At 40.7% G+C, this 14,744-nt stretch overlaps 1 long non-coding RNA gene across 1 annotated transcript; it reads left to right on the forward strand.

The window, feature by feature from the left end:
• Positions 1 to 471: 471 nt before the first annotated feature.
• Positions 472 to 6,233, forward strand: LOC120745351. The gene is made up of 2 exons (XR_005698614.1): positions 472 to 572; positions 2,866 to 6,233. It is a non-coding gene; the product is annotated as an uncharacterized LOC120745351 (long non-coding RNA).
• Positions 6,234 to 14,744: the final 8,511 nt, after the last annotated feature.

Here is a 14,744-nt window from a genome sequence, read left to right on the forward strand (position 1 = left end):
CAAGTTGCTGACTGCGGCTCTAAGTCGTCATTCCTCGCAAGCACCATAACACGATGTAGCACCTCACAGGCGGGTAATGAAAAATTTGTGAATGAATAAGAGAATTTGTGCTCATTGTTAAAATTAAACTATACAATGACGTTCCATTGGTATGTGACCAATCCCGAACGTGATGAGATAATATTTCCACCAATAAGAACACAGATAGGCACAGAAACGTACCAATTGGAAGCTGGCATGCAAATAAGGAATTTGTCTCGGCAAGAGCTGAATGTCAACTAGTCAAAGATGGAGTCCGGATCTGGGAGGCCGTGAGGTTGCCAATGGACGAAACAGCCTTGTTTTAACCGAGGAGCCGTTACGCCGGTGGAAACGGATGTGTGCGTGGGAGATAGATGGTGACGGCTCGGACGGTTTTCCCACTGAAGTGCTTCAACTTGGTTCCGTTGTGCTTCTTCAGTGTGTTAAGGACCGGCCCTGCCTCCGTCAGGTACCGTTGTCTGCGGGGGGAGAGAATCCAGCCACTGCTGCAGGCGGGGTAGCGTGGAGCTCGCAAACAGACGTGGATGTCGGTGGGTGTGATTGGCCGTGGAGAGGTTTTACCGCCTCTCCTAGCTTAAAACTGTCGAGCACTTATTGTACGTTTGTGTGCGTGTGTATGAGAGGGGGGGGGAGATTGCGGGCAAAGTGAGAACACGCGTCTTAGAGAGCGTGATTAACAGGCGGGTGCAAGTAATCTTTGCCAACTGAGATATGAAAACTAAGTAGTTACTATCACTGGAGCTAGTCTGCAGCCTTCAGAAGAGCTACGGGGACACCCGGTAGTTCGCCACGGCTGTCAGCGGGGCCCAGCCCGGCCGCAAAGCAACCGTTAGTGCGAGTCCAGCTGAAGTTGTAGTAGTAGACTGCTACAATACACACCTCCAACTTTAGAACGACCGAAGCTTCGCGCAATTTTTCCAGACAAGTTTGTGGATGACTGGGCTTTGGTTATGTAGGCAGACAACATGCAGGACCTGAAGAAACGTGTGTGAGATGGATATAGATGTATATCACACAAATTACACACAGGACGGAATGTCCTGTGTGTAATTTTATTTTGGTTTTCTTATTTTGGTTAAAATAAGTTAAGAGGCGTCGTTGCGTTTTTGCCGTTAAAGCAGACATGTAGCGTTTCTTTGGGGGCGTTTAAGTTTTTCAGCAGCAGAAGGAGAGCCGCGTGTGTTAGCTCGCGCTGCTGCTGAAGCTCTCGTTAGTTGGCGCGTGACGTGATGTGAGAGTTCAGACGGGAAAGCGAGCTTCTTCAGCTGATTGTAAACTTGTCTCAACAGAGAAAATAACAAGCCCCCTTCCCTCCCTCCACTCACAAGCCCCGCCCCTCCGTTTCCTAAACGAGGAGGGTTTCAAATGGCCACTTTGGCTAAAGGGCCAGGAATAGTAGGTATTAAATGAAGGTTTGTGGTATTGTATCGCGGAATTTGCTCTTTGCCCTATATACATCTTCTCCACCCTCGTTTCCTCCAAGCGAAGTCCGCGTGCAGCGTCTTGCAGCTTTTAATGTTGACCGGAACAAATGACAGGAAAGCTGCACGCATGAAACCAGCATCAGCAAATGCTGTGCTGCCATCAGTTCTGTGTTACACAGGACCCAGCGTAACAATGTCTTTCCAATTTGCATATATTATATGCTTTCCTCCTTAGGCCTGTGTGTTTTCCGCTGTATAACCGCACGCTATTGTAAAAAGCCTGCTTGCTTTTTGCACGGCCGCGTTTGCAACCTGTTAATCCCGATAGCCGTGTGGAGGCTCGCGCTGAGCCACTGGCCTGTCTCCATAGTTTAGGAAGGCTGGAGCTGATGGCTTGCATGCGGGCTGTTCAATGGAGACCGCACGGACCGTGTTGTCCAAAGCCCTTTTTCTGTTGTACTACTGTGAAATCAGATGAGCAGTGCAATATTAAAAGGGCATTGGCTGACACCCCCACCACACGCACGCACACACCCCATCCCCCTACACTTGTCGGTCCCCTTTTCGCGTTCGTCCAAATCTTAGATGTAACAGGACATAATGTTAGCTTTAAGGTGACTGGAGTGCTAGTTGTAAAGCTACGGCTGTGTCACAGTTTAAACTGCTGCCCCGTCTTTACTGTGTGTGTGCGTGCGTGCGTGCGCGCGCAGAGGTCAGCTGCTTTGACGATGTTGCACTACTGTATCATCGCTGAAGCAGTGCAATAGTATTGTCATAGCATTCGGCCTTCGCCCTCCACTCCCAGCAGCGGGGAGACGGATGCCGACAAACGGAGGAAAATAGCGAACAAACATTTCCGCGAGCAGGTATTCTAGCATAGTAGTTCCATGTTTGCTCGGCCCCTCAGCGAACTGTGAGGCTCAATGGAATAAAGCCTGTAATCAATTTTTCTTTATCACTTAGCCCTGTATGGATACAGTGAATTTCCAGTGAGAGATTAAATGCGTTTTATTTAAATTCCTAAGTAGCACGTAATGACTTTAAGTTTTACACATTTTTTTTAAATAAAAGAGTCCTCTGGCTTAACGCTGAATTTAGTCTTTTGTTTTTCTTGAGCTAAAAAAAAAAGTTGTATTTTGGAAAGTCCCTTAAGAACCCCTGCAGGTCCCCAGGGGGCAATTTGGGAGCCAGTGGCGAAGTTCAGAGGTTATTATGACAGGAAGAGTGTGTGGCTTTCCTATTCAACATGCTGCCTTATTTCTTCAGAGCCATCCAGGGCTTCTCTCCTGGACCCCGCCTCTTTACCAAAAAAAAAAAAAGAGAACATTTTGTTCACAGGCTGCCTCAGTCTGCATTCACACCAGCTGTTCATACTAAGTAACTTTTTTTTTTTTTTTAGGTCAACTAAGCCAACTTTTCTCACGTTTTGTTAGGAGTGAACTGTGCTTCCATGATGCGCCATTGATTGAAATCAGACTGAACTGAGACCCTCCTGCTGGTTAAAACGTCAGCAGATAATCACAGGAGGGAGTGACTAAAATCACGGAAGAAGGGGAAACAGTTTCATTTGTAAAAGTCATATGATATTTACAGCACAGTCTCTAAAATCAGTGTGTGAAAGTCAGTCCGGCTCATTTAATGACACTGAGATGATTGAGAGTTTAAGGACAGAAAATGGAGAAAAACATAATGAAAATGCAACAACAACTTTTTCTAATGCAGTGTGTGCTTATATTAGCACAAACCCTTTTCTTAAGTCCTGTAGACCTGGTCTTTCCAAAATGTATGAATTAACCTTAAAGATTTTTAATGTGTAAGAAATGTGCTTAGTCTTGATTTATGTCCAGTCATCCAACTTTTTTGGGTTGTGTACTTTTTGTTTTGTTGTTGTTGTTGTTGTTGTTGTTGTTGTTTTTTTATTTGTTGTTGCTGTTGTTTGTTTGTTGTTTTTGTTTTGTTTTTTAAAGAACTGTCTGCAGTTTGTGTGGCTTTACGGTATGTGCACGTTTTCCTGGCGAAAATGTTAGTTTTCTTTTTTTCTTTAAAAGAGTAACTGTGTATGTCTTTGCTGTAAACATGCAAGTCTGTAGGTTAACGCTGCACGCTTTTTCTTAGTTCCCCAGAGTGTGAGTGGCGCGGTGCAGTGCAGTGCTCCCTTTTTTTTTTTTTCTCCTCTTTCTCTTTCAATTGGCTTTTCAAAGCATAATTTAAGTGTGCAGGCTTGAAAAAGTCACGGTGTGGGTGGCATGGGGGGTAAGTTTCCTATTTGAGGCAAGTCAGGGTGGGGGTGGTGGGCCTTGTTAAGGAATGTTGAGGGCAGGGCCACTCTGGTTGGGCGCAGGGGGTTGGAGTGAGAGAGAGAGAGACTTGCCTGTAGCTTTACTTAGCCAATTTTGCAAGTGACTGTGGAATTTGCTGCTTGTTGTCTGGCTCAAGGGGGAAGTGTTGTAGTGAGGTGTATACTGGAGATATTGTTTGCAGTCGTGTCTTTAGCTGCTTGTTCAGTCTCTTGTGTCTAATAATGTAATGAGAAGACTGAAAAAGAAGAAACTGTTAGTGTTGGGCAGGCCTGTTATTGTACCACTGGTGGATATCATGGTAATTATTAGTGGAGATTCACCCTTCTAGTTTTATGTAAATATGGCTAATGTTTAGGGTAGCATGGTTGTTAGCACTGTTGCCTCACAGTTCAATTCTACCATCAGGCCGGGGTCTTTCTGTGTGGAGTTTGCATGTTCTCCCCATGTTTCCATGGGTTGTCTCTGAGCTTCCTCCTAAAGTCTAAAGATATGCAGTGAGTGGGGTTAAGTTAACTGGTCACTCCAAATTGCCCATGGGTGTGAAGATGAGGTAATTATTAAAAAAATAAATCAAAATAAAAAGCAGGATATGCATGTTATAGTAGTCCCTTGTTTTTAATGAACAATGTTACAGCAACAGCTTTTGTCATTTTGTCCACATGGAAATGGTAAAAGCTTCAATCAGCCAACTGTGTGCTGTCACAAATGCCAAAGTACAGTGGGAGAGGTTGGATGGCCAGCATGCAGACGCTTGCTGCTGTGATGGTGATGACAGGCAAATATCAGAGCAGACTGGCTCCATGTGAAATGCAGCCTATAGGGACGCTTCAAGCAGGAGAGAGTTATTCTGCAGCTTCTGTTAATGTGTCTCCTGACTGACCAGCTATATCTAGCCCCTCAAGCACAGCAGCAAGTAGATCCAGGTGTAAACGCACCTTAACCACCTCTAGAGGTGAGACATCCAGTTAAAAAGTCCATGTGTAAATGCTTCAAGGAGGCCACAGGAAGTTGCTGCACAAAACACATCCTGGTAGTGTTTCTTGTCCACTCATACTGTTGTTCTCAGTTTCCATTTTATTTGCTGCAAATATGAATCAAATGTGTATATGCAAAGCACTTAGCATGATGAGCAAATAAAACAGATGGAGCTGGACTGGGAATCAACCCCAACCTGTTCATATGTTATGCTGTGAATAAATTCAGTTTAAATGCAGTTTGCAGTTGATTAGAGCAATTATTCAACTGCTTCATTTGTGAAAGAAAATTTAACCATGGTATTATTGTTGTTGTTGTTGTTGTTGTTGTTGCGTGAAGGGGGTTATGGAGTAGATCAACGACGTGGTCAGGACCCTGACCATTTCTTGAGCACAAAGTGGGAGAGAAGAAGAGTGGAATTAAATTCATCTGTTGTCTCCAATGTCTTTGGTTTTATTGAATGTCACTGAAAATGAGGTAGTCTGCCTAACATGCTTTCTGTTACAAAAAAAAGAGGGAGCGAGAGAGAGGTCATTGAAAGGACCAACAAAGATATTTATTCATCATGCAGTGAATAAGCTGGAAGCCCTTTAAACACACTAACCTAAAATGGAATAAATCATATTTATAAAACTGGGAAAATAAAGCCATTGGAAAACACTACAACACCCCTTTTTCAAGAAGATGTGAATTTAATTTTTCTGTAAAGAGTCTAACATTTTAAAACTCCCTGTCAAAAAATAAACTCTTTCAACTTACTTAAATTAGTATACAGTCTGTCTGTAAAAAAATGTGATTGATTTACAAGTCCAAAATTCTCTAAACATTTCTAAAATGTGAAAGAAGAGTTAAGTTAACGAACTTGTGTAAGCTAAGTTCTATAAATTAAGTTGGAATTCTTTCACACTTGTTTTCCTTATTTCCATTTAAATTAAAAAAAAAAAAAAGGTTCCTCAGTTAACAGGGAGCCCTTACAGCCATTACCCGGTTGAAAGATGACATGAGTCTGCTCCCAGTTACACTAGGATATAACAATGCAGTCTTACAGTTTTGGAAATCTAGAAAAATAGTTTAGAAATAATATACTCCATTTCTCATGTGCATGTTCCCCAAAATTATTTTTCTATTGTCCAGCCTCATATGTCACCAATTTCATTTCAAAAAACCTACAACTCTAGTGTTTATAAAAAAAAAAAAATAAATAAATAAATAAAATAAATGAAAAGTATACACCAGTTGCTGAACTTCTATGAAAAATAACAATTTTGGAAACCTGGCCTGTTATTCTTGTACTGCTGGTCCTAATGCGAATGCAAGTTGAAAGGTCCGAGTTCTTTTGTCAATAGTCAGTACTGTATAAATTATGATTTAAAAAACAAACAAACAAAACAACAAAAAACATGTCTGTCGCTTTGGGTGAAGAGTGCAATACAATTCTGCACACCAAGCATCCACTTACCTTTATTCAACTTCTAAAATAAAAATTTGACAATCGTAATGCAAACAGGAAGCAGAAAATTGTACAGAGACTGAATGACACACAAATATCTTGGAGAGGACAAAGAGCTTGTTCAGCATCCCATGATTAGAACTAAAACTGCATCGTTCCTCCTGAATCTGAGGTTTGACGGGCTCTTGTGTCCGTTAACCTGGTGTGGACATTAGCAGGGAAGCTGAGCAGTGTGGTCTTCCTATAGTTGGAGCACACCCTCCAGTCCTTCCTCTTAAACCACCTTAATGCCAGTCAAAAGGCATTGAATGTTGCCTAACAGAATCTTTTCGAGGCCAACCAAAAGTCTCGTTCCATGCCCTCACCAAATGCCTCCCACACGTATTGATTTTTTTTTTTTATTTTTTTTTTTTTTTTTTTTTTGCTTTAGCTACTTCCATCTACCAATTTTCTTTGGGAGAACCTACCAGGAGCAAAGGCCTCTAACAACACGGCCATGGTAAGGTGGTAATACATGGAGGGGTGGTTTGTCAAAAATATCCTTATATCATTTTCCCACAGCTTATCGCTGATGGGTGTGGCAGCTAGTTGTAGGAGTGTTGTCTATTATTATTATTATTATTATTATTAGTGTTGTTGTTATTGTTTTGGTAACACTCTTTTTGATACAAAGAAGAACTATCTTCACTTTTTAAATTGGCTTTATTTATTTTAAATCAGACTTTTCTACCTGTCTGGCACTTGTTGGCTTTGTGATAGTGATTTGAAGTTTGGTAGACAGCCCTTTCGCTCAATTAACGCTTGTTTTGACACATCATTTAGAGCAAAAATGTATTATTTTAAAAATGTGTATGTGACATTTGTACCAAAGAACAGATTTACATTTTTTTAAGTATTCATGTGGGATGACCATTTATAGCCACTTCACAGACTTTTTCGTTCTCTCATTTGTTATGTAATAAGTCATAAGATGATGATGATGAGAATCATTTTATTAAGGTTTCCTAGTTAAACATAGAACAGTGAAAATGGGAATAATTTCATTGTATAACTACATACACATCACTGATTTTTACACTTATTTTTTTTAATTGTCAGTTTAAAAACCAAAAACTTATATTAGAATATAAAAGCTACTATGTTGGGTATAAAACAAGGTTTGAGTTCAGTATATTGTTTGCCACTTCTTTTAAAGTTCTGTTTTCCTTGTTGCTACCTCTTAATGTCATTTTTCCTTTTTTTGACTTTCAAAAAGAAGTACATTTCTTGATCACCTGTGAAACAAATTGATTTTTTTTTTATTGACTTTTGCAAGTTTGTATATTAAACTGTGAGGGCTAGAAATTAACTTAAATACAAAAGTTCATCATAAAACTGTTTTCAGTAAGTGGTGTGTTCTGAAAATAAGCCCATTAAAAATTATTTTCCCCTATGAAACCATGCATTTCTGGATCACTTTCTGCATAGTGATATTTTCAAATCATTCCCTAGAAGTCAGATTATGGCAGCTTCCACTGGTCCGTCTGCCATTTTACCATGGACCTCAAATAGAAAACACACAAACTTGTCTTTTAAACTGATCTGACATTCAAGTTGAGCTTTCTGTTTTTTTTTTTCCTGGTTTTTCTGGGGGGGGGGGGTTTCTGGTGTCGTGATTGCCGTTCTCCAGCTATGGCTCAGTGGTTTTCATTTTAAGTGTCCAGTTTCCAAAGCCAGGTCTTCTTATCCGGTAAGTAGTGCACTTCACTTCAAAAAGCGAGGAAAAAAAAAAGACGAATGAAATTTTGTGTTCCTTAGGGGACACGGACCAGATATGAGCTGAACTGTAACGTGTGCTCTTTGTGTGTGCCAGCACAAAGCACATTGACAACATTAGTAGTGCATTGGTCATTACCTGCTCTGCTCCTCCCTGGAAGTTCCTCCAGTCCTCTAAATCTCACTGTTTTGATGCACTGGAGGAATCCAGCAAACATCATAGAGGCAAAGGTGCTAACCAGAAGCATTCACAGCCAACTTGACATGCACAAGAAGGACCTAAGCCACATTTATTTATTTATTTATTTTTAATGGGACCATTCATAAGTAGTAGACAGCAGAAACAAATAACAGGAGAAAGGTATACAATCAAGATAGATAGATATAGATATATAAACAAAAAACACATTCACAGCGGTCTCTCTTTAGTGTGGCTGCTTCTAATAATGTGGTGATTCTAACAAAAATCACGAGCATTCCCTTGTTGCTAAATGTAATTGTGAAGTTCAATTAGATTATGTCGTCCACTGCAGGTGGGCAATAGTTGTTGGGTTTTTTTGTTTTGTTTTTTAATGTATTTAATTTTCATCTGAATAGTCCACGATGCTCTACCATTTTTGATTAAACCAAGTCAGAATTGGCCACGGAGTCATCAGGAGGTATGGGACATTGTCTATTTATGTGACATGAGAGCGAGCTGTAAAATAATTTTCATTTGCATTTTTTTTCTCTGTAGCATCTCAAATAGATAATTACTACTTGGTTTGATTTTAAATTGTTCACTTTTTGTTTTGCTTCAGATTGATAGTTTTAACAAGAATAAAAGAAACCAAAGATTTTGTGTTTTGCAAGATTTCAAGTTAATGTGAACACATGCATTGGTCTGTTGTCTTACTAAACCTTGTATTCCTAACTTTGAGTGTGACAGCATTTAGGCTGCAGAGTCAGATGCTCCTCTCACCTCACACTGACAGAAGAATGGTGTGTCACCTTGCAGACAAGCCCCTGTCAGTATTGCCTCTGCTTTCACTAGAGTTAACAGAGTAGTGCAATATTGCTTATAGGGTCTTGGCTTTGAGGGATGGTCTTCCTCTGTCCTCAGGTTTGTTACTCTGTCAGTGTGCAGCTGGTGCTCTTGCTCCTTCCATTCCTTCACACTGCTGCAGGTCTCACTTACGTTAAATATGCAGTGTAATGCACGCTTTGAGGATTGTCAGGATTGTAGCCTTGCAGTAACTGAAGTCAGCGTTACTGCTACTGAAGGTGTTTCAAAGCATGTTGGATGAAAGAGCAGTCTGCCTGCTCTCCAGTGAATTTGTTGTTTTAAAGTGTCAAAGTGTCAATCTCTTGTCGGTAAACTGGGAGCCGTAACCCTCATCCAGCCGACTGAGGTCCACACAGACCCCTGAGCTATTTTTTTTGTTCATATCTCACATGTGTTTGTTGTTTTGTTTTTGTCATTCCAAACTTTGCCAGTCATTGTTTTTTATTTCTGCTTCGTTAATTGCTTTTAAAAAATACGAATGTTCAAAAAACAACTCTACCTACAATATTTAATGTTAATAAATCGAACTATTCATTCAGTTTCTGTTTGTCACGGGTTCTAAATTAAAGTGTCATACAATATCAAGAGGGGTAAGAGTACTTTTGTCAATCCTTTTTAAAGAAGAAAAACTCATCTTGCATGGGGAGCTTCCCACAGTGGAAGTTATCAAAACAGTTGCAATGTCAGCAGATCTACTTGAGGCAGACAGATGTCCTGGCCATGCCACAAATGAAAAGGAGAGGCGATACGTTACAATTGCATGCCCCGATTGGAGCACCACTGACCCTCCTGGGAGTGAGGAAACCTCCAGCTGCCTAACACTCAGTTGGAAAATCTCCTTGGAAAAGGTGTTATCCTTAAGAAAAACACAGGAAGGTCACACCTGTTTGCTGCTCCAGTCACAGCCAGTCTGAGCATAGCATGAGGAAAATTTGTGTGCTGCAACTGTCTGTAGTTTGTTTTAGCTTTAGCTGTTTATATTTCTTTGCGTTCCCTATGTCACAATATAGATTTCCAGCAAAGGGCCCATCTTATCTTAATGACCTTATAGTACCGTATCACCCCATTAGAGCATTTTGCTCTTGCACTGCAGGCATACTTGTTTTTCCTAGAGTATTTAAAAGTAGAATGGGAGGCAAAGCCTTCAGTTTTCAGGCCCTTCTTCTATGGAATCAGACAGACACTATCTCCACTTTTAAGATAAGGCTTAAAACTTTCCTTTTTTTTTTTCTTTTTTTTTTCTTCAGGTGACCCTGAATTCAACACCCCCCCCCCCCCACCACCACCACCACACCCAGGCATGGTTCTCCTGGAAGTTTCTTCCTGTTAAAAGGGAGTTTTTCCTTCTCACTTTCGCCAAAGAGCTTGCTCATAGGGGGTCATATGATTGTTGGGTGTTTTCTGTATGTATTACTGTAGGGTCTACCTTACAATAGGTTGCCTCAATGCTTTGATGCAACTGATGTTGTGATTAGGTGCTGTATAAATTAAAAAAAAAAAAAAAAGAATTCCAGCAACTGTTCTTTGCCACTGCTTTCCTATGTGAAAGACTTTCCTCATAAATTTAATGCACAGTAGTTCTAGACCCAGTCAATTGATGAAGAGTCTACACTCAATGGCCTCAGGATCACATCTGGGATCTGCAGTCCGAGATTGAAGTGTTCTCTTGGGGAGATACGGTACTACATAGTCTTTAAGATAAGATGGGACCTGATTATTCAATACCTTGCATGTAAGGAGGATTTTAAATTGTAGACTGAATAGAGAGAAATATGCTCTTTCTTTCTAGTCCCTGTCTTTATACTAGATGCAGCATTTTGGATCAACGGAAGGCTTTTCAGGGAGTTTTTAGGACATACCGATAATAACGAATTATAGTAGTCCAGCCTAGAAGTAATAAATGCATGAACTAGTTTTTCAGCATCACTCAGAGACAGGATGTTTCTCATTTTAAAGATATTGTGCAACATCTGAGACCTTACCATGGACAAATCCACAGAAATAAGATGTCATAGCATTGTGTGAGTGTGGATGCAGTAACCTTTAAGAAGGTTGTTACAAAACCTGGACAAAAATAACACTGTAGATATGTTGAATGTTTATATTTTGGCATGAACTGACCCTTTAAATATCAGACTGATAAAAGGCTCTTGAGAGAAGAAATATCTCATCAGTGACTGAAATCATTGCTGTGCTCACTGTTTGGGTTGAAATGGATACAAATGAAGCAGGGGAGCAGTCCATGTCTGACAGCTGGTCTTGTGGACACTGCCACTCCATTCTAAACTCTGAGGCTTGTTGCTGACACTCATCAGTGCACGTATGAAAGCGTTCTGCTCCTACATGATTCTCACTTGGCAAGAGTACATTTCCCCTGTTATGCTTGTATGTGCAGTTACACGTGTCCTCAGCTTTTTGCTGCAGTATTTTGTGAATGTTTATGTCTCTGGTAGCACAACACAAAGGCTAAAGTTAGTTCATGATGTGTGCACAGGAGATTTACTCACAGCCTGATGAAGAGGAAATCCTCCTCTTCACTTTGCCCTTTGGCTTTCGGCATGGCAGCGACAGGATGCTCTCTGCTTGACACTCTTTCCCTGTTGCACTACTGTGGGAGATGCAGCAAGCAGTGCAATAATGAAAGGGCATCAGTCAGCTGAGCCTGACATCCTGCCCTAAGGTGGGCCCCTGAGCAAGGCAAACACACTAGTAACTCAGTGTTTTCCTTACTTTCATTAGGACCGTTACTAAAAAAAAAAAAAAAAGCTGAATCAAATGATTGTGTTTAATTCCAAGCTGCGATGATGATACTGATTGATGATGAAATTCAGAAAGAATGTGAAATGGGATAGAAAAACATTTGATTGGTTGATGAACAGTGTAACATGTTGGCACGTGGATGTGGTAGGTTTCTCTGGTTACTGCAATAAAAGTCCTGTTGAGAAAATGTAACCGTTTTGTTCTGTGTGTAGAAAACTGGGCTACTTTGGCAACGACACATCCAACAACATGTCATACAACTTATGCTGTGTTGTTTCAGTCCTGTTGTTAAGCCACAGAAAAGGTTATTACTTTACTAAAGCAGACAGATTGTTAAAATATCCCATGGCTACAAATGTACAGGAAAAAACTAAATCATCCTGAAATTATAACATCTGTGAAATGCAATGAAAAACAGATTTATTTATTTTTTTGTTATAGACAAACCAAAATATATCACAGCCAGCTGTTTACCCTGTGTTCTCCAATCCAATTCTAATTTGAAATTGGAACCCTCAGTTAAAAAGGACTTGTGATTTTATCCCAGAGTCATGTATCAGAAGCACCTGTGGAGACATAGGTGAGAATCTGGCCTGTTCACAAGAGCCCTGTGCATGATGTGGTGTTATTTATTTATTTGGAACCACAAATCTAAGGACCAGTGTTTGGGATCTTGCTGGTTACAACCTTAGTAACTCATAACTTTATGTGGCCTTGCCCATTTACTGCTGCCGTCTTAGACCTCATCATTTCTGGGAAGTTTTGTCTGACTTTAGCACATTTTGACATTTCTCTCAGAAAATGCTGTATTTTTTTTTCCTCAGAGCATTGTCCCACTCCTTAATTTTTTTTTAATTTACAAAAATAATGGTAGATCACTGCCACAGAAAGCTTACCCAATAGTTACTGCTAAAGCTAATTTAAATTTGTTTTTTGATTTTAAAGTATAGTTATGATTAAAAAAAGAAGAAGGAAAAAAAGCTTTACATGTGTCTCCAGAGTTGAGCTAATAACAAAAGAACTATCTTCAACTAAAAGGGAACAACAAAATTTTCTGGCACAACTTCACCTACTCCTAGATCTGATGATGTGAAAACTCCAGTGACACTTAAAGTATTGGGGAACAAATTTATTAGGTGACCAACGCATTTTGGCTTGTGGCCTTCATCAGGGCCATTGCAAAAATACCAAACAGTTTGTATTTAAATAAAAATTATATTAACCTGTTTGCATTTTTCTGTGTAATTTTGAGTATGAATTACTTTTGGACATGTGGGTAATTCCCTCTCCCCCCCACTCCCCCTTTTTTATCTGTAGTGGTTCAGTCCAGAACCTATTTGGGCTGTGTCCTAGCCAATTAACCATTCACCTGCTAATTGATTAGCTTGTTTATTTGTGATTTTTTTTTCTGTTTCCTGTTCTTTTTTTACGAGTTTCTTTTTCTTTTTTTTAATAAAACCGAATTTGGTTTCCTGCTTTATAAAGGAAGCCATGATGTAGAAACCACGCTGTTTTATCTTCAGCCATGATGCTGCTGTGAAACACTGGAGGCACACAGGCCAGCTACTGCAACACACTGCACTTCCTTCTCATAGGTGGGTGGTCACATTTGTATTTCCTCTGCACTGCCTGCTGGGATTCATGCGAGGAGCGACTGGGAATCTCTGCATCCCCACTCAACTCAAACGTACGCTGTGCTTCTTAACAGTTCTCACTCCTGCTGGTTAAAGAATTTCCTTAAAGACAACGGGCCATATTAACGGGTCAAAACTAAGAGGTTTTGACAAAAATGGAACGATTTAATGCGTGTGTTTATGTGGCTGATATCCATGACTCCTGACCGTCTGCAACTATGCTGAGCTCTGATACCGGCGCAAAGGCACGAGCTGCATGCTGCTGAGCCAGACCCTCTTTGCCTTTTATGGCACTTTAGCACCACATGCTGGACACGGAAAAGAACCGCAGTAGCTGGCAGCGCAGAGCCATTTTTCATTAGGGTGAAGCTAACCCTAACAGGGTACGTTCCAAAAGCATTTCCTAGCTACTATCCAGTCGTTAAGTCTGACGTCACTAGCCGTGTCTGGGCCTAAACTCCGCTGCAGGTCCATATATCAAACGATCACTATGGCATTACTGAGAGTTGAAAAACTGTCTAAAGTCTTTCATCTTTAATAAAATGATCGACGTTCTGCTCTACCAGGTGTAACAATTGAGTTTAACATCCAGGCATCCATGAAAACGGAATTTATGACATTTAACGGAGTTAGAAGTTAGCAGGAAGTTAGCTCGCTAGCTTCTATCTAAATACAATATAGCATGTCCTGACTGCGGGGTTTTGGAAACAAATTAAAACGTACAGCTCTGTTATCACTTCCAACATAAATGAAGACCGAAAACTAAACAGCAGTGACGTTTGTAGGGTTACTGAAGTTTGGGTAGCTGGTATATAATGATGTGCTACGTGACCACTAGCGACACAGCTATGTTAGCATAATATAAACAAGCTAACTTTTTTTCCACTCGATAAAAGTTAACGTGAGTGTTCTCAGTGGTCAGGAACAAATGTAATCGCATGGCAGGATGCTGTAAAAGGACCAAACTTCAGCCAGGAGAACAACTGAGATAATCCATCCACAATACGAGGTTAGTCATTCATATACTCGGGGTATGGCTCAGTTGGGAAGCGCATCTGTAACCGGAAGGTCGCCGGTTCAATCCCCGGGCTCTCTGTCCTGGTCGTTGTGTCCTTGGGCAAGACACTTACCCTACTACCTACTGGTGTTGGCCAGAGGGGCCGATGGAAGCCTCGCTTCTGTCAGTCTGCCCCAGGGCAATTGTGGCTACAACCGTAGCTTGCCTCCACCAGTGTATGAATGCGAGAGTGAATGAATAGTGGCATTGTAAAGCGCTTTGGGTGCCTTGAAAAGCGCTATATAAATCCAATCCATTATTATTATTATACTGCTGCATGGGCTGGGCTGTAGTTACATCCT

Source organism: Simochromis diagramma, unplaced genomic scaffold (genome assembly GCF_900408965.1).
Source record: "Simochromis diagramma unplaced genomic scaffold, fSimDia1.1 OVJJ01000159.1, whole genome shotgun sequence".
Lineage (NCBI taxonomy): Eukaryota > Metazoa > Chordata > Actinopteri > Cichliformes > Cichlidae > Simochromis > Simochromis diagramma.